Genomic DNA, 23,048 nt, shown 5'->3' with positions numbered 1-23,048 from the left:
GCTGTCTTGACTAATTGAGACTTCTTCGGAGTTGAAACAAAGATAATCGTCAAACTGAGTTAACTTGCATTTTCAAGGCAGCAGGTGAACTTGCATTTCCAAGTTAAACCAATCTGAAATGTTTCACAGTGCTTGTACAAATAGCCTCAGTATGTAAAATATGATCAAATATAAACATTTAAGTTGTAGCCTGTACACAAATGCATTAAGTGGCTGAGAAAACCCATTTGGAAAACTAATTTCTGGTCCAGAATGCTTGCTTGTGTTTGAATGTGTTTCTTGTCGGTCATTTTATCGCCACTACAACTCTACAGGCCACCGTAGATGATGATGGTGGGCCTACCTACTTAACCATTAGAGACCTAATCTTAGCTAATGCACCGTTAAACTCACAAGACCCTTAGGTGGTGTTTACATTAGACCGTATCCGTCTCGTTTTCGTCGTGGATGCACTGTCCGTTCACATTAAAACGCCGGGAAACGACTCCACAGGCGGAACAACTTGAATCCGTCAGGGCCCACGTATTCAACCCAGTTCGTATCTGATCCGATGCTGTGTAAACATTGAGGAACGCGGAAACGCTGTGCTGAGCTCTAGCTGATGTCGTCATTGGACAACATCACTGTGACATCCACCTTCCTGATTCGCTGGGGTTGGGATCACACACACACAGCGGCTCAGTCCCGAATCACTGCTCGTGCGCTTCACTCGCGTGCTCTGTGAGCTGCGCAGGGCCGGAGTGCGCACCCTCCAGAGGGCACTCGCTGTTCAGGGCGGAGTGATTTGGAGCGCAGGAGGAAGCGCTGAGCTGCACTGAGGTTTATTTACACATTTCAACTTATTTACCTCCTTCAGGCGCTTAAACTCAGTGAGAACATGAACATCACAGCCAGGTGTGTTTATCTGCTGGAGAAGGTGTTCGCTTGCCATCCTTCCACTTGCAAGTGGTGAGTGACTTGCGCATGCCCGATATGCACTGGGATCATGTGACGTGCCGTCTAATTAGTCATGTGATTAGCGTATCCGTGTATTGGCGTTGCTGTGTGCACGCGAATCGTTTTAAAAACGTTAATCTGATGATCCGCTGATATGGTCTAATGTAAACACCACCTTATTTCTACTGCTTGTAACTACACACCTTTCCAATTGGTTGCACTGTAATTACTGAATAATTCATAGTAATTACTGAATACTATGCTTTAAGATGAATTGCTGAATAATAATAATAATAATAATAATAATAATAATAATAATACACTGGGAGTTTAAAGGTGGTAAAGCTAAGCTCAAGTATTTCCTTGTCAGTATTCTACTGATGATAGTATTAAAGTATACATAATGGCCAGAGTGTGTCTGACCACACACAAGACACCCAAGTAAACAGCAAACCATTAAACACTGCAAATCCGTCTTACACCTTGAGTCTGCCAAAACATGACACCCGATATCATTAGCATCAGCAAGATTGACGACAAAACTATTTCTTGTACGACAGCTGCACAATATATCATTTGTTAATCGTTATCACAGAAGGTTGCAATGTGCAAATGAGCTGTCTAATAAATATTTTATAGTGTGCCGTGAGAATCCCGTCCAATCCAATTTTCTGTAGCCGTTTTGTTGAATTGCATCGTTCACATAATCCAAATGGAAATCATTTAGTTGAAACAATGCAGGCTGGCCCTAAACCATGTGATTGTATGAGTTTACCAATGTGTTTTTAATATACTGCATGACACTTAACAATGGTTGGAACATAATTGTAATATAAAACTGTTTTCAATTTGTGCAGCTCCATCTAACAGTATCATACAATATCTGTCAGTGTTATCTGGAGGACAATATTGTGCAATCTAGAAAACATTACAGCAGTGCAGGCTTTCTGTCACGATAAACACTCGTCTGGGAAAAGTTTGTGGCAAAACATGTGAGCAGTTTCTGTGCATGGGCATGTCTGGCAAAAACAGTCAGACAAATAAAAGACTTCAAACAGCCTGCAGGAATCAGTAAACCAGATGCCATCAACCACGAACGATTAATGTTAAGACCCTCCGCTCTCTATTACACATACACAAAAGCACACACACACACTCTGCATGAATTAAAACAACAGGAAGCTGCTAATCCAGGAACAGCATGCTATGCTTGTATGTATAAATAGATTTTGTTGATTAAACCTTATTCTTCAGGTTGCTTTCCACTGAAGCTAATCTTATTCATACCTTAGTCCTCGTTAATGAACCATGTTCACTAGCGAAATTCGGCTTAATGATGACTGTTACATCATTTTTTGCTGACTGTGTTCAACTAAATCATAAGCTCCCCATTGATATTTATTAACTGACTGTAAGCTTTTACGATTACACAATTTGTGCTGATGATTAAATGTCATACATATAATTATGATTAATGTTTTAATTGTCTTTTTGTTGACTTGATGTCCCTTTTATAATATAAAACACAGTAGTGTAATAATTCACATCCACAGCCATTTTACATATCAGTAAATAAAATTCCTGTTTGTATTTTTTGGGGCACACATGGCCCTTTTCCACTACCCTTTTTCAGCTCACTTCAGCCCGACACGGCTCGCGTTTCGACTACCTTAGAGCAGCACGACTCAGCTCGCTTCAGCCCTGCTTAGCACCCAAAACTCGCACAGTTTTGGAGTGGGGCTGAAGCGAGCCAAACCGAGCCGAGTGGGGCTAGGGGCGTGAGCAGACACTCCCTTGTGCACTGATTTGTGAGGAGGAGTGTCCTCACATGCCCGCACACGCCCCACGAGCACGCTGGGATCTGTAAACACCGTAAACCCGGAAGAAGAAGAATTACGAGAATTTCTGAAGCCTTATGCGCCTCGCCTCATCTATACGCTCTTGCCAGCATCTGTTGGCGTTGTCGGTGACAACAAGCCACAGCACCAAGACCAGCAACACTAACGACTCCATGTTTATTGTTTACTATCCGGGTTGTGAGACTACCGCTTAAAAGATCACTGATGTCACTGTTTGCGCCGCCTAACGACATCACGTGACATTCACCCACTTTCGCTAACTCCACCCAATGTGTCCACCCACTTCCAGCCAGCACGGTTCAGCGCGGTTGTAGTCGAAATGCAACTCCAACAGCCCCGCTCAGCTCGACTCAGCACGGCACGGCTCAGCCCGACTCAGCCGCGTTGGTAGTGGAAAAGCGGCAATAGAAGACACAATGCAAAGAAATCCATTTCATTCACTGAAATCATAAAAGGGTAACTAGATAATAAAGAATGTACTAAATCAAAGATATGTAATGCTGTAATAAATCTTCTCATCTCATCTCATCTCATTATCTCTAGCCGCTTTATCCTGTTCTACAGGGTCGCAGGCAAGCTGGAGCCTATCCCAGCTGACTACGGGCGAAAGGCAGGGTACACCCTGGACAAGTCGCCAGGTCATCACAGGGCTGACACATAGACACAGACAACCATTCACACTCACATTCACACCTACGGTCAATTTAGAGTCACCAGTTAACCTAACCTGCATGTCTTTGGACTGTGGGGGAAACCAGAGCACCCGGAGGAAACCCACACAGACACGGGGAGAACATGCAAACTCCACACAGAAAGGCCCTCGCCGGCCATGGGGCTCGAACCCGGATCTTCTTGCTGTGAGGCAACAGCGCTAACCACACCACCACCATGCCGCCCTTGTAATAAATCTTGTCAACACATTTACTGAGAATAACAGTTACAACTCCAGTAAATATGGCTCGTACTATTTGTGACTTAATAAATAAGGCACTGTTAACAAATGCTGCCTTAAAGGTAATGACTAAAACATGATGGTGCAAGTCGTGGAAGAGATGGCATGCCTTCTCTCTCGTCAAACACAGCAACACTAGCCAATCGTGACCCTTTGTGAGCTCATGTATGTGGAAGAGCGCAGATAGCACCAGTAGTGGTTCTAGCTTATATGGCGACCAATTCACCTTGGTGGTGTGCAGACTGGTTTTATGTTATTCTTATTGTCCATTCATCCATCCATCCATCTTCTACTGCTTATCCGGATCCGGGTCGCAGCCTAAGCAGAGCAGCCCAGACTTCCCTCTCCCCGGCCACCTCCACCAGCTCTGCCGGGGGAATACCGAGGCGTTCCCAAGCCAGCTGAGAGATGTAATCTCTCCAGCGTGTCCTGGGTCTGCCCCGGGGTCTCCTCCTGGTGGGGCATGCCTAGAAAACCTCCCTTGGGAGGCGTCCAGGGGGCATCCTAATAAGGTGCCCGAACCACCTCAACTGACTCCTTTCGATATGGAGGAGCAGCAGTCCTACTCTAAGTCTCTCCCGAAGGACCAAGCTTCTCACCCTTATCAATTTCACACAAATCATAAAAAAAAAAATGCAGCACTATGTCTGTGAAACTATACATTCACAGAATTATGCATGGGGGTTTATTTGGTAGCATTTCATAATGTGACTGATTTTACTCTGCATTAGTACTAGGTGCACTATTTAAAGGAGAACTGAAGACAATTTTTTTATTAACAAAATTCTATTTATCTCATTTTATTAAATATCGGAATGCATTTTTGATCGCTGTTTTGTCGCTGCTATAGCAAGTTGAGTGTTTGAAATATGCTCTGTAATATATCAGTCCATATGTCAAAGCAATGGCCGTAAACGAGATTCGTTGAGACCTGTGCGAGATGTCGTAGGACGGAAGTAAAACGGACAGCGGAAATCAAAGTGACCGACATCTGCCATCGTTGTCAAAAGACGCGCGCGCCCTCTTTCGAATGCTGATGTAATCAAGCCGGAAGTTTTGTTTGTTTTGATAGCAATCAGGAAAGTTTGAAAAAAGTAGGCAGTAATCGTCATTTAAACTCTTTTTGGTGCAATATTTCGTTTGGAAAACAGTTTTCAAAATGGTGGCATTGACACCTGGCTGACACTTCACATTTCGAAGTCTCCCACAAGTCTGGTGAAGATCGCGCGGATAAGCGACGCCTGCCGTGGACCAAACAAACTAAATTCAACACGGCTAAAAACCGAATAGGCTGATAAGTATCATATTTAATTGGAATTAGTTGCCAATATGGGGCGGCACGGTGGTGTAGTGGTTAGCGCTGTCGCCTCACAGCAAGAAGGTCCTGGATTCGAGCCCCGGGGACGGCAAGGGCCTTTCTGTGCGGAGTTTGCATGTTCTCCCCGTGTCCACATGGGTTTCCTCCGGGTGCTCCGGTTTCCCCCACAGTCCAAAGACATGCAGGTTAGGTTAACTGGTGACTCTAAATTGACCGTAGGTGTGAATGTGAGTGTGAATGGTTGTCTGTGTCTATGTGTCAGCCCTGTGATGACCTGGAGACTTGTCCAGGGTGTACCCCGCCTTTCGCCCGTAGTCAGCTGGGATAGGCTCCAGCTTGCCTGCGACCCTGTAGAAGGATAAAGCGGCTAGAGATAATGAGATGAGATGAGATGAGATGTGTGCCACAATTATTGGCACCCCTGATGTTAATACTTTGTACAACTCCCTTTTGCCAACAAGGCAGCACTTAATATCCTCCTATAACATTTCACAAGATGGGAGAACACAGAGAGGGGGATATTCAACCATTCCTCTTTGCACAATCTCTCTAAATCGTCCAGAGTCTTGGGGTCCTCTCCTATGCACTCTCCTCTTCAGCTCACCCCACAGGTTTTCAATTGGGTTGAGGTCTGGGGACTGAGATGGCCATGGAAGGAGCTTGATTTTGTGTCTGGTGAACCATTTTTGTGTAGATTTGGCCACATGTTTAGGGTCATTATCTTGCTGAAAGACCCAGTGACGACCCATCTTCAGCTTTCGGGCAGAGGCCACCAGATTTTGATTTAAAATGTCCTGGTATTTCAAAGAGTTCATGATGCCATGCACCCTAACAAGGTTCCCGGGGCCTTTGGAAGAGAAACAGGCCCACAGCATCACCGATCCTCCCCCATACTTCACAGTGGGCATGAAGTGCTTTTCTGCATACTCATCTTTTGTGATGTATTACAGTGTTTGTTGACAAAAAGCTCTATCTTGGTCTCATCTGACCAAAGCACACGGTCCCAGTTGAAGTCCCAGTACCGCTTAGCAAACTCCAGACGGTTACGTTTATGCTTGTAAGTGAGAAAAGGCTTTTTCCATGCATGCCTCCCAAACAGCTTGTTGGCATGTAGATAGCGCCTGATGGTTGTTATGGAGACTTTGTGACCCCAAGATGCTACTCTTTGATGCAATTCTCTAACAGTGAGCTTTGGAAAACTTTTTACTTCTCTTACCATCCTCCTCACTGTGCGTGATGGCAAGATAAACTTGTATCCTCGTCCAGGCTTGTTTGCCACTGTTCCAGTTGTTTTAAACTTCTTGATGATTCCTCTGACTGTAGATCTGGGCAGGTGTAGGCGAGTGGCTATTTTCTTGTAGCCATTGCCTGACTTATGAAGGTCGACACACATCTGCCTTACTTGAATGGTGTGTTCTCTTGTCTTTCCCATGTTCAAGAGTGGATAAGAGAAATAGGCCTCTGTGTCACATCATATTTATACCCCAGGGAAACAGGATGTGATGAATTACTAATTAAAGGTTCCTAGATACTCTGATCAACTTTATAAACTACAGTAGAAATGCTTCAATTACATTTATTTTCTAGGAATTGTTATGGGTGCCAATAATTGTGGAACAGGTGATTTTATTAAAAATAATTATTTCTTAGTCAGGGACTTTTTTTTAAATTCACTTGAGTTAAGGGTTACATTTTTCTACAATTTTCAGTGTGAGATTATGCTTCTGCAATCAAAATTGAATTTATTTTAAGGCTTTTAACACATCTTAACCGGGGGTGCCAATAATTGTGGAGGGCGCTGGAGAGTGCTTAGTACGAAGTCAAAATGGCCCCAGCAGATGTCTGCATTACAGACATCAAAACTGGGTTACATGTCATATTAGGTGTATTACATGCAACGCTATTTGAGAACCACTGTTCTCATGCACTATTACAACATGTAGTATCATTACAAAATGCCTGTCAGAGTCAGCATTCACTGACCACTCCAAGTCTCCATAGAGTGACATCATTTATAATGATCACATTTAACCCTCCGCAATGGGATTACGCTCGACGATGACGGTTTGTAATTCAAGTGTGGTTGCTTATGTCATGCTAGCTTTTTGTTCAGTTTGTCCCAGAGACATAGAGGCTGTTGTTCATGTCTGTGGCCAAAGCTCACTGCACTGAACAGCCTGGCACTGCAGGCTTGCACCAAACAAGTCAAAGAGAGAGCAAAACTGTTGATATAACATATAGTTCTGTCACAGTGGTCCCCGAGTACTGGATCAGTGAACGTATGTGTGGACTCCTTTGGGCTAAGTGCAGAGAACAGGTACATTCCTGAACATCAATCAATCAAATTTATTTATATAGCACATTCAAATGGCAAGTCAATGCCATACCAAAGTGCTGAACAAAGCACACAACAGAAAAAAAACAGAAAAAAAAAAATTAGACTACCCTAGACAGTAGGGGTCGACCGATAATCGGCCTGGCCGATATATCGGGCCGATATTCTGCATTTTTAGGGTTATCGGTATCGGCCATAATTTCCACCGATATGCCGATAACATGCCTTTTTGCAGCCATTTCGTTCCTAACGCGACTGTCACTGCACGTCCTTTCCTGCACTCGCCTCTCTGAGTTCAAGAACACGGTCCCGCCCACCACAACATCTGATTTGTTTGGCACAAGAGATACAGCCAATCGACACACGCAGCTAAACACTCTGAACTGTTTCAAGGCGCCCGTATCAAGGTAAGGACACGCTGCTTTTCCTGCAATAAGTCACAAACACACAAGTTGCAAAAGCACAACATCATTATATGTTTACATTCTTCATCTACTACTTGTTAAAATTGTCCATTTGCATCTGTGTAGCCAGGCAAACTTAGCTTACGGAAGGAAGCACCTGAATTAGCCTACAACCAACTAGTCTCGCTGAAACAGCATAACGTAGGCTGCAGTCATTTTTAAATCCCCGTCTGGAAACGTTGTGAATGTGTCAGTAGTTCTACTCGAACAGTAGAATGACAGCCATACAGAGAGGTGGTCAAGGGAAGATGAAATAAAACGTAGTGTTTGTGTTCTGTAGGCTAGCGCAAGCCTACTGGCTATTTGTTACGGTGATGAGTAAACTTCATGACGTGACTCGTGCTCAAAAAGCGCATTGCACTTGTATATGTTAGGTAACTTTATAAAGCGCTATTTGAACATTTAAACAAGCCAGGTGTGACTAGTATTTATAATTCTTGCGCAAGTGATTCTCCTCGCTAGCGCTTCTGATTCGGAAAGCGGTATACTCTTAAAGGAGCAACCGCTCCTTTTAACATGCAGAGTAACTGTGAGTGATAGCCTGCTTTACTGTATGTTTGATTTTACTTTTTAAAAAATGCTGCAGGCAGCTCCCTACACTTGATTTGTTATTTAAAAACTACTTGAAGTTGGTAAGTCTTAGTTCTTAGTGTAAAAGAATCCAGAGTGTATTTTCATTTATTTTCCACTGAAAATGGTGAGCTGTAATATAGTAGGGAGTGATTTATTTTTTTATTGGTGAATATTTATTTTATTATTTTATTTCTCATTTTATTCTAACTAATGTTTGACTTTATTGTACAAATGCTGCTGGCATCTCCCTGCACAAAATTTCATGTTCAATTTTACAATTAAACATACATTTCATGGATATGAAGGTCTGTGTCAGTATGTGCTATGTTTAATTTCATGTGAATTATAATGTTTACATTTATCGGTTGCACATATCGGTTATCGGCATCCCAATTCCATAATAATCGGTATCGGCCCTGAAAAAACATATCGGTCGATCCCTACTAGACAGTACTGTGCATATGAAAACAAGCAGCAACTCAAGACTCGATAAAAGATACAAAATAAAATCATGATTAATAATAAATAAGAGCAGTTAAAAGCAATGGAGGGAAAGTTTTTAATCTGGTTTTAAACACAGGAAGAGAAGGAACTGATCAGACATTCAAAGGGAGGCTACTCCAGAGCCTAGGAGTGACAACACTAAAAGCTCGATCCCCCCACATTTTCTGCCTGGTTCACGGCACAACTAAGAGTGACTCATCAGTAGTACACAGGTTATGTGCAGGAATGTAGCAGATGAGCAGTTCTGACAAGTAACTAGCTTGATCATAAAGGGATTTAAAAACCCAAAGTAAATCTTCAAACATCGGGGGGGGAGTGATCTTGATGAGTGTGACCCAGAAAGGCTAGATACACGATGCATGTTCCAATTTGAACTACACACAAAAATACCGTTCGGATGTGAAATTTCCCTTTGCGTATTTTTAAAAAGATAAGAAAAATCATCCAATATCCTGATCAGCGTTAAATAAAACGTTTGCTACATTGTGACTTGATGGCTCATGCTGGCATCAATCTCCCCTAAAGCAGCCAAAATCAAGAACTGCAAAACAAGCAGCCAAGGGGGTTGATTTGATAGAGCTTAGCGCCGGGTGTGGTGGGTTTAATGACAGGCTGTGCTGGTTTAAAGCAGGGGCATGATGGAGCAGATATAAACTCCATGGCTCATCCAGCAAAACACTGCAGACACATGCCACATGCACAGCTCAGGGCAGAGGCAGGAAATGGACGCTGAAATTCCCCAGTGACAGGCCAGAGAGGGTAGTAACCTGTAGGCTTTTTACAGGAAGTCAAACAGGAATGTAGGGTCATGAATAATGGGTGTCAAGATCCTTGATCCAAAGTTCCCTACTGTGTGACTAGTAGTGAATCCAATAGGATATAATGCAAAGTGTGCTCAAAAATGGATAACTGTTATACCAGACGTAAGAAAAAGGGCGATTATAGACATTTCATTGATGGAAGAACACACCAGCTTTCCAATGGCATTAAATTACTTTCATTCACTTGCCAAAGAGGGAGCTGAAGGTTAAAGGTCATACTTAAGACCTAACAGAGGCTCTTTGTCAGTGGCAAGGAAAAACTCCCTGAGAAAACATGATGACGAAACCTTGAGTGGAACTGGGTGACATATGATAGTAGGATTATAAATCACTGCTCTTCTACAATTGTGTAGTAAAATCAAAGAGTAATAAGTTGTTGAAAGGATCAGTGTTCAGTCTGAGCATCATAATCTGGATGATTACAGCAGCAGTGCTACATGCTTACCTGCCGAAATTAATTGTCAGGTAGAATATGAAAACCCACCATGGATACTGTACGCATTTTACAATTATACTTCAGGTAATTTAAAAAAATTTCATGCACACAAGTGACACAAACTACAATAACATGATTGATAGAAATTTCCAACTACAATGTGTATCTGAAAAAGGCCTAGAGTATCCTGGCAAATTTAAACAAGAGTGCTCTGAGAGCACAATATCCTCCCCTAGCAACTATGCCATAACTCTGGTAAAATGCGACTGAATTGAACGAAATTGCAATATACGTATTACCGACATACAACAAAGAATCCTGCCAAGTTTGGTGAAATTCCTCTAAAAATTGTGACAGGAGTCGATTTCAGAAGGAAAACACACTTTCATGAAATTGTCAAATTATAATTTTGTTAATCAAGGGCTGTAACTCTGGTAAAATGTGACTGAATTTAATGAAATTACAATATGCAAACTAGCGACATATAACAAAGAATCCTGCCAAGTTTCGTGAAGTTCCTCCAAAAATTGTGAGAGGAGTTGATTTCAGAAGGTGAGCACCCTTCCCGGGACAGACGGATGGACAGACGGATAGACATCGCCACGACATAATCCCCCTTCGGGCCTTTAGCCCAGCATGGGATACAAAGTGATTAGAATATTGGCTGAGCCAACAATCTGTAGGCTTCTGTTGCCCCATCTCACCATAAAATAACTAAGTGGGTTGGATTGTAAAATGTCACATCCAATAGAACATGGATCCAATACAGGTACTAGATTAACTAAGATGTGGAGCTAAGCCCCACAACTGACATCTGGTAACAATTTCCCTGAAAATTGTTAATTACACAACTTCTTAAAAAGAGTGAAAGACACCTATGTGTACTGCATTATAAAAAAAAAAAAAGGTAAAAAAAATAATAATACAAAATCAAAAACCTGTCACTGATAACACAATAGCAGGCTGACTTCTCAAATTCATACTGACATCAGCATTCCAGTGGAGGACCGATATAGCACGAAATGATTCAGTTTTCTAAGAGGTCTGTCATGTGACACCTCTAGTATCCACAATATTCAGCAATGCCAGCAATGCAAAGGATTTTAAAGTGATGACATTCACTATTGATATTCAGTCCACGAAATGAAGATATTTGTGGACAGTGGACTGAAATTGGCTTGAAAACTGAGGTCTGCTATAACAATCAAACAAACAAACAACATTCCCTGGTGTATATAATTCATAACTTGCTGCTCAATTGGTAAAGCATTTACATTTTTAATCCCTACCATGAACGTGTCTGTGGATACATACATTCAGAAATATGAGTTTAGGGGTTTTGAGTAACCTATAACCATATAGTCTGGCAATGTATGAACAAAATAAACCTTCAATGTATTTGTCAAAATTTACAAGGTTAGAGAATATATATATATATATATATATATATATATATATATATATATATATATATATATGCAGACTATTATTATTATTAATGAAGACAAAGAATACAAAAAGACTATACTTATATAGTGGTGCTTGAAAGTATGTGAACCCTTTAGAATTTTCTTTATTTCTGCATAAATATGACAAGACCTAAAAGTAGATAAAGAGAACCCATTTAAACAAGTTAGACAAAAATTATTATACTTGGTCATTTATTTATTTAGGAAAATGATCCAATATTACATATCTGAGAGTGGCAAAAGTATGTGAACCTCTAGGATTAGCAGTTAATTTGAAGGTGAAATTAGAGTCAGGTGTTTTCAATCAATGGGATGACAATCAGGTGTGAGTGGGCACCCTGTTTTATTTAAGGAACAGGGATCTATCAAAGTCTGATCTTCACAACACGTTTGTGGAAGTGTATCATGGCACAAACAAAGGAGGACCTCAGAAAAAGCATTGTTGATGCTCATCAGGCTGGAAAAGGTTACAAAACCATCTCTAAAGAGTTTGGACTCCACCAATCCACAGTCAGACAGATTGTGTACAAATGGAGGAAATTCAAGACCATCGTTACCCTCCCCAGGAGTGGTCGACCAAAAAAGATCACTCCAAGAGCAAGGCGTGTAATAGTCGGTGAGGTCACAAAGGACCCCAGGGTAACTTTGAAGCAACTGAAGGCCTCTCTCACATTGGCTAATGTTAATGTTCATGAGTCCACCATCAGGAGAACACTGAACAACAGTGGTGTGCATGGCAGGGTTGCAAGGAGAAAGCCACTGCTCTCCAAAAAGAACATTGCTGCTCGTCTGCAGTTTGCTAAAGATCACGTGGACAAGCCAGAAGACTATTGGAAAAATGTTTTTTGGATGGATGAAACCAAAATAGAACTTTTTGGTTTAAATGAGAAGCGTTATGTTTGGAGAAAGAAAAACACTGCATTCCAGCATAAGAACCTTATCCCATCTGTGAAACATGGTGGTGGTAGTATCATTGTTTGGGCCTGTTTTGCTGCATCTGGGCCAGGACAGCTTGCTATCATTGATGGAACAATGAATTCTGAATTATACCAGCGGATTCTAAAGGAAAATGTCAGGACATCTGTCCATGAACTGAATCTCAAGAGAAGGTGGGTCATGCAGCAAGACAACGACCCTAAGCACACAAGTTGTTCTACCAAAGAATGGTTCAAGAAGAATAAAGTTAATGTTTTGGAATGGCCAAGTCAAAGTCCTGACCTTAATCCAATCGAAATGTTGTGGAAGGACCTGAAACGTGCAGTTCATGTGAGGAAACCCACCAACATCCCAGAGTTGAAGCTGTTCTGTATGGAGGAATGGGCTAAAATTCCTCCAAGCCGGTGTGCAGGACTAATCAAGAGTTACCGGAAATGTTTAGTTGCAGTTATTGCTGCACAAGGGGGTCACACCAGATACTGAAAGCAAAGGTTCACATACTTTTGCCACTCACAGATAATATTGGATCATTTTCCTCAATAAATAAATGACCAAGTATAATATTTTTGTCTCATTTGTTTAACTGGGTTCTCTTTATCTACTTGTAGCACTTGTGTGAAAATCTGATGATGTTTTAGGTCATATTTATGCAGAAATATAGAAAATTCTAAAGGGCCCAGAAACTTTCAAGCACCACTGTAAACCTGTAAGTGCTAGTACTCTAACAATCTTTACTTTGAAAATATCTATATTTTTAAGTGGCATACTAGTACTTATAAGTACTGATAACTCTAGTAATTATATTGACTTTGAAACATGTAAACAAAAAGTTTATCCTGGTACACTGGTGCTTGTAAGTACTGATATTCTCGTACTATTTAGTTTGGAGAGGGGGGGATCTACAGTTGTGGTCAGAAGTTTACATACAGTGACATGAATGTCATTTTGGATATGAATGTCATGGCAATATTTGGGCTTTCAGTAATTTATTTGAACTGTTCTTTTTCTGTGGCAGAATGACTGTACAGCATACAGCTTTAATTAAAAAAAACACTAGAATTTGGTGCTCAAGTTTTAATTGTATTTGGGTTTTCTAAAATTAACTCAGGGTCAAAATCATACATACATGGTCAAAAATTTATATACTTCCAAAATGTCTATGATCTTGCCAAGGCCGAGGTCTCTTAACTTCCTATTAGTGATCATGGTTGACTACAGCTAGTAGCTTCTTTGTGCCTTCAAAAAAAGAGTTTGTTTACAGCACTCATTGGACTGACCAATACAGAGTAAAATGGGGAAGTCCAAGGAGCTCAGTGCAGATCTGTAAAAGAGGATTGCAGATATACAGAAGTCCAGAATGTCTCTTGGAGCCATTTCTAAACAACTGCAAATTCCAAGATCAGTTCAAACAATTGTATGCAAGTTATAGTGAGGTGTAGTCACTTTGCTTCAAGAAAACCCAAACTGTCACCCTCAGCTGAAAGGAAATTGGTTTTGATGGTCAGGAACAACCTGGGAACCACCATGGCACAGCCCTGCCATGAACTGGAAGCTGATGGATCACTGCCTACAGTTCAGATCACCATGGAGTAAGAGGCTGCTAGCCAAGAAATAACCCCCTGCTCCAAAATTGACACCTTCAAGCTTAACTAAAGTTTGAAGCTGACCACACGGACAAAGAAAAAGCCTTCTGGAGGAAAGCTGTATGGTCAGATGAGACAAAGATTGAGTTGTTTGGCCACAATGACCACCATGTACAGAGGAACACTGTACCAGCTGGTGGTGGTGGTAGGATCATCATGTGATTTTTATAATATTATAAAAATATTTATAATAATTTTTTTCTGATTCATAACAGAATGGAATGCTTATAGAGTATTTGGAATCCTATTGCAATAAAGAGAATTAGACCAGAATTAAATTCCGAGCAAGTAAAAAAAAAAATTACATGCTTGAAATATTCAGATTTTTCTCTTCCATTCAGAATTTTTTTTTTTGAAGTTTGTTGTAAATATCTACCACATATTACAATATCAGTAGACATTTTATATTTTAAAGTTGTAAATTTAAAATCTCAATTAAAAAAAAAAATCACTTGTATGAAAATACTGACGCTTCACCATTCTGACTCTAATTGCAACAAATTAGAGCATTGCTTGAATTACTGGTAAACTACAAAACTAGAAATTAATACAAACAACAACAACAACAACAACGAATGATTAACAAAATGTGATCTACGAAAATACTTAGAAAGTGGAACAAAAAGATTTTCTGACACAAGTTAAACATTATCAGTTCATTTGTTTACAAACATTACAATTACTTTCTCATTTACGTAAGCACCAACGTTGATATTTTTATATAAAATATATTTTGTACTAAATATAAGTTTATATAAAACAAATTTTAAATAAAAAACTGTTTTGGTAACTTAATACCACATAACGATTATTTTTTGTAAATAATCATCTGGAAGTCGATAACTGCGGACAAAAGGGTGTCGATAACTGCGGACAAAAGGGTGTCGATAACTGCGGACAAAAGGGTGTCGATAACTGCGGACAAAGGCGTCACGTGAGCTGATATGCTAAGTAATTGGAAATCAACTCTTTTTTTTTTTCCAGTGGAAGTTTGAGTAATTATTCATGTACGATTTATGTATTGAAAGTCTTTTCTACTTTTGTAATGGCCAAAAGATCGTTAAGGTGTTGATAATTATAGCCACCGCTCTACTGATATTCTAGTACTATTTGGTGTATTTTTTGGTTTTTTTTTTTGGGGGGGGGGAGGGTTAATATTTTTACTGGTGTATTAGTACTTGTAAATAATAATAATAATAATAATAATAATAACAACAACTTTGGAAAAAAGTCAATAGTTTATACTGGTACTGTATATTGGTACCAGTAAGTACTGATATTCTAACAAAATTTACCCTACTTTGAAAAATGTTTAATAAGATTATACTGGGATATATAATTACTGGCATTGTCACCATATTTACTTTGAAAATATCAACAAGTTTGTGGTGGAATTCTACAGAAAACTGGTCTTCATTCCCAGTTAACTCCAGTCAATCAACAACATAAGAAACATACAGGAGAAAGTTCAGAGTATTTTAACTCACAGGTACTGACTGCTTAAATAATAATAATAATAATAATAATAATAATAATAATAATATACTTTTGTGTCTGAATTATGCCTTTATTTAGAGACTAATTATTGTATTCTGCACATTGTCAAAGCTTTCTGCCAAAACTAAAATAGCAAAACAAAACGTTATTTTCAGTTCATCAGAAATCAACACTGAAGTTTGAAACAGAAATGTTGCCCTACCTGGTTGCAGTTCCTCCTGGAGATGAAGAGGCTGTAGAGCAGTTGTCAGACAACAATGACGCCAATAATAATAATAATAATAATAATAGAATTTAAAACCCCGTCTGTTTGCCTTTCATAAAGTTCGACAAACTGCTCTGCTCTGCTCTGATGTGAGAATCCGCTGAAGGTGATCAGGAGTGAGAGGAACCGCAGGCTACTTTATTACTCTCACAGCAACATCCGACTCTTCCACACTGCCGTGTCCTGAAGCCTCTCCGAGAAAAACTGCGGTCCCAGGACTGGGCTTTGGAAGCGGAAATGAAAAGCGCAACAACAGAGGGTTGAGGCTGTATCCAAAATGACGCCCAACATCCTGTCACCGTGCACTTCTTGGAGAACTGAGGGAGAACTTCTCTACCCTACCAAGGGCACTAACTCTCTCATACCGAGTTGTTTGGACTACAACATGCACTAGACTGTTGTGGCTTTATTTATTACCAAATAGGGCAAATAAACATAAACTCATTTATTTGTTATTAAATATAAGGCTTAAGATTATCAAATTATGAATGTTATTTGTTGTTTTGTTTAAAAAGCAGACCATAAAAGTAGACCAGGAGGTACTTATGGGAAAATTATATATTTTTTAACATTCATTGGAACTTATAAGGGTGGTGTAGTAGTTCGTACTGTCACCTCACAGCAAGAAGGTTCTGGGTTCGAGCCCAGTGGCTGACGAGAGCCTTTCTGTGTGGAGTTTGCATGCTCTCCCCATATTTGCGTGGGTTTCCCCCAAAGACATGCAGGTTAGGATAATTGGTGGCTCTAAATTGACCGTAGGTGTGAATGTGAGTGTGAATGGTTGTCTGTGTCTATGTGTCAGCCCTGTGATGACCTGGCGACTTGTCCAGGGTGTACCCCGCCTTTCACCCGTAGTCAGCTGGGATAGGCTCCAGCTTGCTTGCGACCCTGTACAGGATAAGCAGCTACAGATAATGGATGGGGGCGGCACAGTGGTGTAGTGGTTAGCACTGTCACCTCACAGCAAGAAGGTTCTGGGTTCGAGCCCCGTGGCCAGTGAGGGCCTTTCTGTGTGGAGTTTGCATGTTCTCCCCGTGTCTGCGTGGGTTTCCTCCAGGTGCTCTGGTCCCCCAAATACATGCAGGTTAGGTTAATTGGTGACTCTAAATTGACTGTAGGTGTGAATGTGAGTGTGAATGGTTGTCTGTGTCTATGTGTCAGCCCTCGCCCATCGTCAGCTGGGATAGGCTCCAGCTTGCCTGTGACCCTGTACAGGATAAGCGGCTACAGATAACAAATGAATGGATGGATGAAATGGATAATGGATGGATGGAACACGACACAGTGGTGTGAATGTGAGTGTGAATGGTTGTCTGTGTCTATGTGTCAGCCCTGTGATGATCTGGTGACTTGTCCAGGATGCACCCCACCTCTCACCCATAGTCAGCTGGGATAGACTCCAGCTTGCCCACGACCCTCCACAGGATAAGCAGTTACGGATAATGGATGGATGGATGGATGGAACTTATTAGGAAATTACACTCACTGGCCACTTTCATAGGAAATTGTTCTTGATTCTAAGATTCCTGTTCTTGGCTGCAGGAGTGGAACCCAATGTGGTTTTCTACTGTTGCATGCTGTGATGCTTTTCTGCTCACCACAGTTGTAAAGAGTTGCTATGAGTTGCTATATCCTTCCTGGTAGCTCGAACCAACCTGGTCATTTTCCTCTGACCTTTCTTATCAACAAGATGTTTCCACAAACAGAACTTTCGCTCACTCATTGTTATTTGTTTTTCGCACCATTCTGTGTGAAAACCCCAGGAGATCAGCAGTTTCTGAAATACTCAAACCAGTCCATCTGGCTCAAACCAACACCCATGCCACAGTGAAAGTCACAATTTGAGATCACAGTTTTTCCTTATTCTCATGTTTGAAGTGAACATCAACTGAAGCTCTTGATTTGTATCTGCATGATTTTATGCATTGTGCTGCTGTCAACGGATTGGCTGATTAGAGAACTGCATCAAACTGCAGGCGGATGGGTGTTCCTAATAAAGTGGCTGGTGAGTGTATAGCATATTATGTATTATAACATATTCCATGTCTGGAATTCTGTCTTCATTCCACGTTGCTGCTTGGTCTCATTTCCATAATTAAAAAAAAAAAAACCTAAATTTTAACATTCCTTGCAATCTGAAATGAATTTCAAAATGCGTACATTTTCCCAAAGTCCCTTGTCTTTTATTTTCCACCCAACAACCAATTCTTTCCTATCATGGAACGTTGAGGACCACCACATGCATCCTCTGAGAGATGTGAAGCTAGCTAACAGCATCTTTCAAACTGCTGCTCATGCTGAATCACAGGGCAGTGTAACAAACTCAGAGGAAATCCACTGTTATCTGCTATCTTCTGCATACATGAGCTCACAGACACTAACAACTGGCTAGTGGTGCTGTCACTAACAGAGGAAGAAGTGAACCATCCCTACCACCCAGTGAGCATAGCCAATTTTGCTCCCATTCCTCCCAGTCACAGATGGCTGGGGGATCATCATAATTTGGATTCACAATTTCCCAGATGAATGCTTTTCTGTTGCACCTCATGGAATCTGAAATTAAAATGTATTTTTAACATTCCTTGGAACTTACCAATAAAGAACTAAAGCATCCACATTTTATCAAAGGATCTGGAAATCTGTCATCAGAGTTTCCGTTTGGTCTTGTTTCCTTAAATTAATATTGTTCCAGGCCTATTTATAACTATTGTTAAACTTCCTGCTCCACATAAACAGTGAATCCAGAGGCATCCTATTGTTCTCCTATGTTCTTGAGTTTAATCGGTATGCTTAATGACCCAGATTTAATGCATAATTTTTCAAATCTGTGGCTGTTTTTTTTTATGGATCAGTGACTAGGAAACATAGTCTGTTTATTCTTACATCTGAAGTGTGGCCAGTGAGTCATAGGAACAGTTAACAACGTCTAAGTGCATGTTGCATTTTAAAATGCCATGTCAGAGACCAGTTATTAGACTGAGAGGCCAATTCATGGATTCCTATGACAATCCAGGAAGAATCTAATGTTCTCAAGTTGCTCATTGGTATACATGATACAAGATGATCTTGTGTCACTTGGCTTGGATACATAAGATAAAATGTGCGACCAATTAAAGGAAAACTTGGTGGCTCTGTTATGCTGTGCGAGCATTTTGTTGACATGGTTTGGGTCCAGGGCGGCACGGTGGTGTAATGGTTAGCACTGTCACCTCACAGCAAGAAGGTTCTGGGTTTGAGCCAGAGCATTTTTTAACATAGTTACTGGGAGACCAAATGGTCTCCCAGTGGCCAGATTTGGTCTCCTAGTCAATGCCAAACCAGCTTCACTGGGAGACCAAATTTTAAACCAAGTTATGTTAGATTGATGCTGAAAGGTAAAACTGAAATGGGATTATGGGAGATGCTTGAATTGTTGGTCCAAATTCATAAGACTGTTTTCTTTGGATTGGAATGTTTAAGAAATATTGAAGTTGGGTTGTCAAGACTGTTCCAATTTCCGAATTATAGACTAAATATACAGTTATTTGATACTATGTTTCACATTGAGCAATAAAATTGAAGATTTTCTTATTTCTTATTTTTCACTGTTTCTTAAAATACATAATATTATGAAAGTTGATAAAACAATAACTTAAACTCATAGTGTAATTTTAGTATTTTACCATACTTATGATGCAGTTATGGTAACTTGGCACTGCATTAACTATGTTGATATTATGCTGGCTGAAACGAGGATTCGTAATGCGGCAATTTGCATCACAGAATATGCTGCAGCGGTGCAGCCGCATGGACTCTGGGGCCTGTGATTGTATTGCCCAGACCAGTTGGTCTCCTAGTGGAAAATCCTTAAAAATGCTCTGGTTTGAGCCCAGTGGCTGATGGGGGCCTTTCTGTGTGGAGTTTGCATGTTCTCCCCGTGTCTGTGTGGGTTTCCTCTGGGTGCTCCGGTTTCCCCCACAGTCCAAAGACATGCAGGTGAGACTAATTGGTGGCTCCAAGTGTGAATGGTTGTTTGTCTCTATGTGTCAGCCCTGTGATGATTTGGCGACTTGTCCAGGGTGTACCCCGCCTTTTGCCCATAGTCAGCTGAGATAGGCTCCAGCTTGCCTGCGACCCTGTACAGGATAAGCGGTTATAGATAATGGATGGATGGGTTTGGATCCACTACAGTCATCAACACCAGTAGAAGGACTATCTTTACGAAGATCAGTGTTCATTGCTCCAGTACAGTTCCAAAGGCTTGTAGAATTTTTGCCTGTGTCACCTATGGTATCATCACCTGTGTCACAAACTCTCGCGGTTACCAGAGGACTAGCCCCCCACTGTAACCCTAGCTATGTAATATAGACGAGAGGCTGAGGGCTACAAAACGGAGATCGGTGCTGCCAAACGCGTCATGTATGGTGCAGGAAGGACTTTTTTTTTTGACCTATGGTATAGCCCTTACAGAGACATGTTGTTTTTTTCCCCCACATATAGATGCGATAGTTTGTCACCCATCTGTATGTACCTATGTGAATGTAATGAGGCAGTTAAATAAGATTCATGTGGGTCTCTATATCAAGTGTCAGCAGCATGTCACCAGCAGTGTATCTTGGCACAGAAGTGCTGCTAATGGCTGTAAAAACAGCCAAAGCTGTGCATCTCGCTTGTGGTGCTAATTAGTTTTATCACTACTAAAGTGCAGCCAAGAGGGATAGTAAAGGTGAATTCACAGTAGTCTTTTCTGTGACTGGAAGCAAGAGTAAAACCCGGTGCACATGGGCAACTTCTTGTCGCAAGCGTATTACGATTTTTGGACGCAAGTTTCCCCTCTCGGGTAGCTGCACTCAAAAAAAAAAAACATTGGATTTACTTAACCGAGTCATGGCAACCGGTCCCACGAAACTGTGTTAATTTAGATGTATTGAATACAGTTATGCTGAGTTTTTCAACACATAACTGTATTCAATACATCTAAATTAACACAGTTTCGTTGGACCGGTTGCCATAACTCGGTTAAGTAAATCCAATGTTTTATTTTTTTGAGTGTGCGTGTACACATTATCTGCAACAAGTAGGCAATTTGGGGAGGGGGATGCAAGCCACGTGGAAACCATGTGATTACTTTGCAGGCAGGGATTGGCTTATAGCCTTTGGAGGCGATCGCTTTGCTATCGCAAAGACACACATGCGGCGATATCTCTGCAACAAGTCAGCGACTAGTGATTTTTTGTCGCAGAATATCAAGCATATTTGATACCTGCAATCTGTCGCAAGCAACAAAAAATCGCCGTCGCAAATATCTGCACACTAAGCAATTTTTCACTTGCGTCAAAAAGTTGCACGACCAAGCGACGGAAAATCGCCCATGTGCGCCGATCTTCCTGTTAAAATGGCTTTATAGCTATATCCTACATTTAATTCACATACTTGTGTTCACATTGGGAAGTTAAAGCAGATGGAATATACTATTATGGGACATAATCAAGTTTTGGAAAGAACAATCAAGTTTGGACCTTGGCTTTCACAGGTTTCTTTACATACAGTAGCAGCAGAAGAAGTGTCGTAAGATGCTACTGTGGTTTAAATTTCTCTAAAAGTCATACACACTGAGCAAAACTGTAGCTACGTCACTGATGCAAATTCGAAGCAAAACAGGTTAATGTGATGTTAATATTGAGAGAGAGGTCTCATCTCATCTCATTATCTGTAGCCGCTTTATCCTGTTCTACAGGGTCGCAGGCAAGCTGGAGCCTATCCCAGCTGACTACGGGCGAAAGGCGGGGTACACCCTGGACAAGTCGCCAGGTCATCACAGGGCTGACACATAGACACAGACAACCATTCACACTCACACTCACACCTACGGTCAATTTAGAGTCACCAGTTAACCTAACCTGCATGTCTTTGGACTGTGGGGGAAACCGGAGCACCCGGAGGAAACCCACGCAGACACGGGGAGAACATGCAAACTCCGCACAGAAAGGCCCTCGCCGGCCACGGGGCTCAAATCCGGATCTTCTTGCTGTGAGGCGACAGCGCTAACCACTACACCACCGTGCCGCCCTTGAGAGCAAGGTATTAAAATAAAACTTAAAAAGGAGTTGTAACTGGAACTTGTTTATAACACAATACAATATTGTACAGTAATCCTTTTGATTTCTTTAACAGAAAAAAATATACAATAATGTTGGTTATTTTGAGTTCAAATAAAACACATGAATATTGAATTAAAAAAAGAAAAATACAAAGCATAATATAGTAGTAACACCTTACTTCATGTTATGGAGAAGTTCATCGCATTCAATAATGCGTGATGGTATTTTCATTCATTAAAAATAATGGAAATGAAAAAATAGACAATAGTAACAATAATAATAACAATCATCATCATACCTTAATACCATTCATCAATTTTTGTATGCTGTCCAGAAAGTTTTACTTCTACATGGATTTGCTTATCTGTGTTTAGTTCCTGAAACATGGAGCAAGAGTGAAGTTGAGTGGTGTACAGGTCACCTTCTCCTGTATCACTTTTTTGTCCGTCACCACTTTGTACTCTCTCTGGCTTGTTTTTCTTTAGGAACCCTTTAAGCAAAACTTTTCTGCAGAACCTAGCAACAAAATTTGAAAGTGAGAAATGTTAGCTACACAAGAACCCTTGAGAAAGCATTTTTCCTCAGAGTATAATTACTTTGATAAAGAGTTTATTATCATAGTGTCTTGCTATAAGCCTTGTGAGTGTAAATTCAGCTACCAGAAATAAGAACAGACCACTTATTTTCATCAGTCTCCAGAGTTATACCCACCATGAACCCTGGATAGTTTACTTTTGTTTACATGATGTTTTTAGGCTCTGCCATTGTCTAATTAGGTGGAGCCCATCTGAAATCATCCTTTGTTAGTTTTCTTTCTAAATGACATTGTGAATAAGCACAAGCAAATACAGAACAGCGCTGATCAATGGAGGACTCGGCTGTGATACAGTGTGGGCGTTTGAGTTTATGTAGCAAGATCCATATTAAACACCTGGTAAAGTGATTTGATTTGAGCTCTGG

At 40.8% G+C, this 23,048-nt stretch overlaps 1 protein-coding gene across 3 annotated transcripts in view; it reads right to left on the bottom strand.

The window, feature by feature from the left end:
* tspan9a (tetraspanin 9a) overlaps positions 1–16,211 on the bottom strand; it is a 536,473-nt gene extending 520,262 nt beyond the window's left edge. For all 3 annotated transcript variants that reach the window (XM_060923692.1, XM_060923691.1, XM_060923693.1), the window contains exon 1: positions 15,946–16,211. The gene's annotated coding sequence lies outside the window, so the exon portion shown is untranslated. The remainder of the gene's footprint in view (positions 1–15,945) is intronic.
* Between the last annotated feature and the right edge of the window lie 6,837 nt (positions 16,212–23,048).

This window comes from Neoarius graeffei, chromosome 6, assembly GCF_027579695.1.
Source record: "Neoarius graeffei isolate fNeoGra1 chromosome 6, fNeoGra1.pri, whole genome shotgun sequence".
Lineage (NCBI taxonomy): Eukaryota > Metazoa > Chordata > Actinopteri > Siluriformes > Ariidae > Neoarius > Neoarius graeffei.
This window is presented reverse-complemented; position numbering and strand designations above follow the sequence as displayed.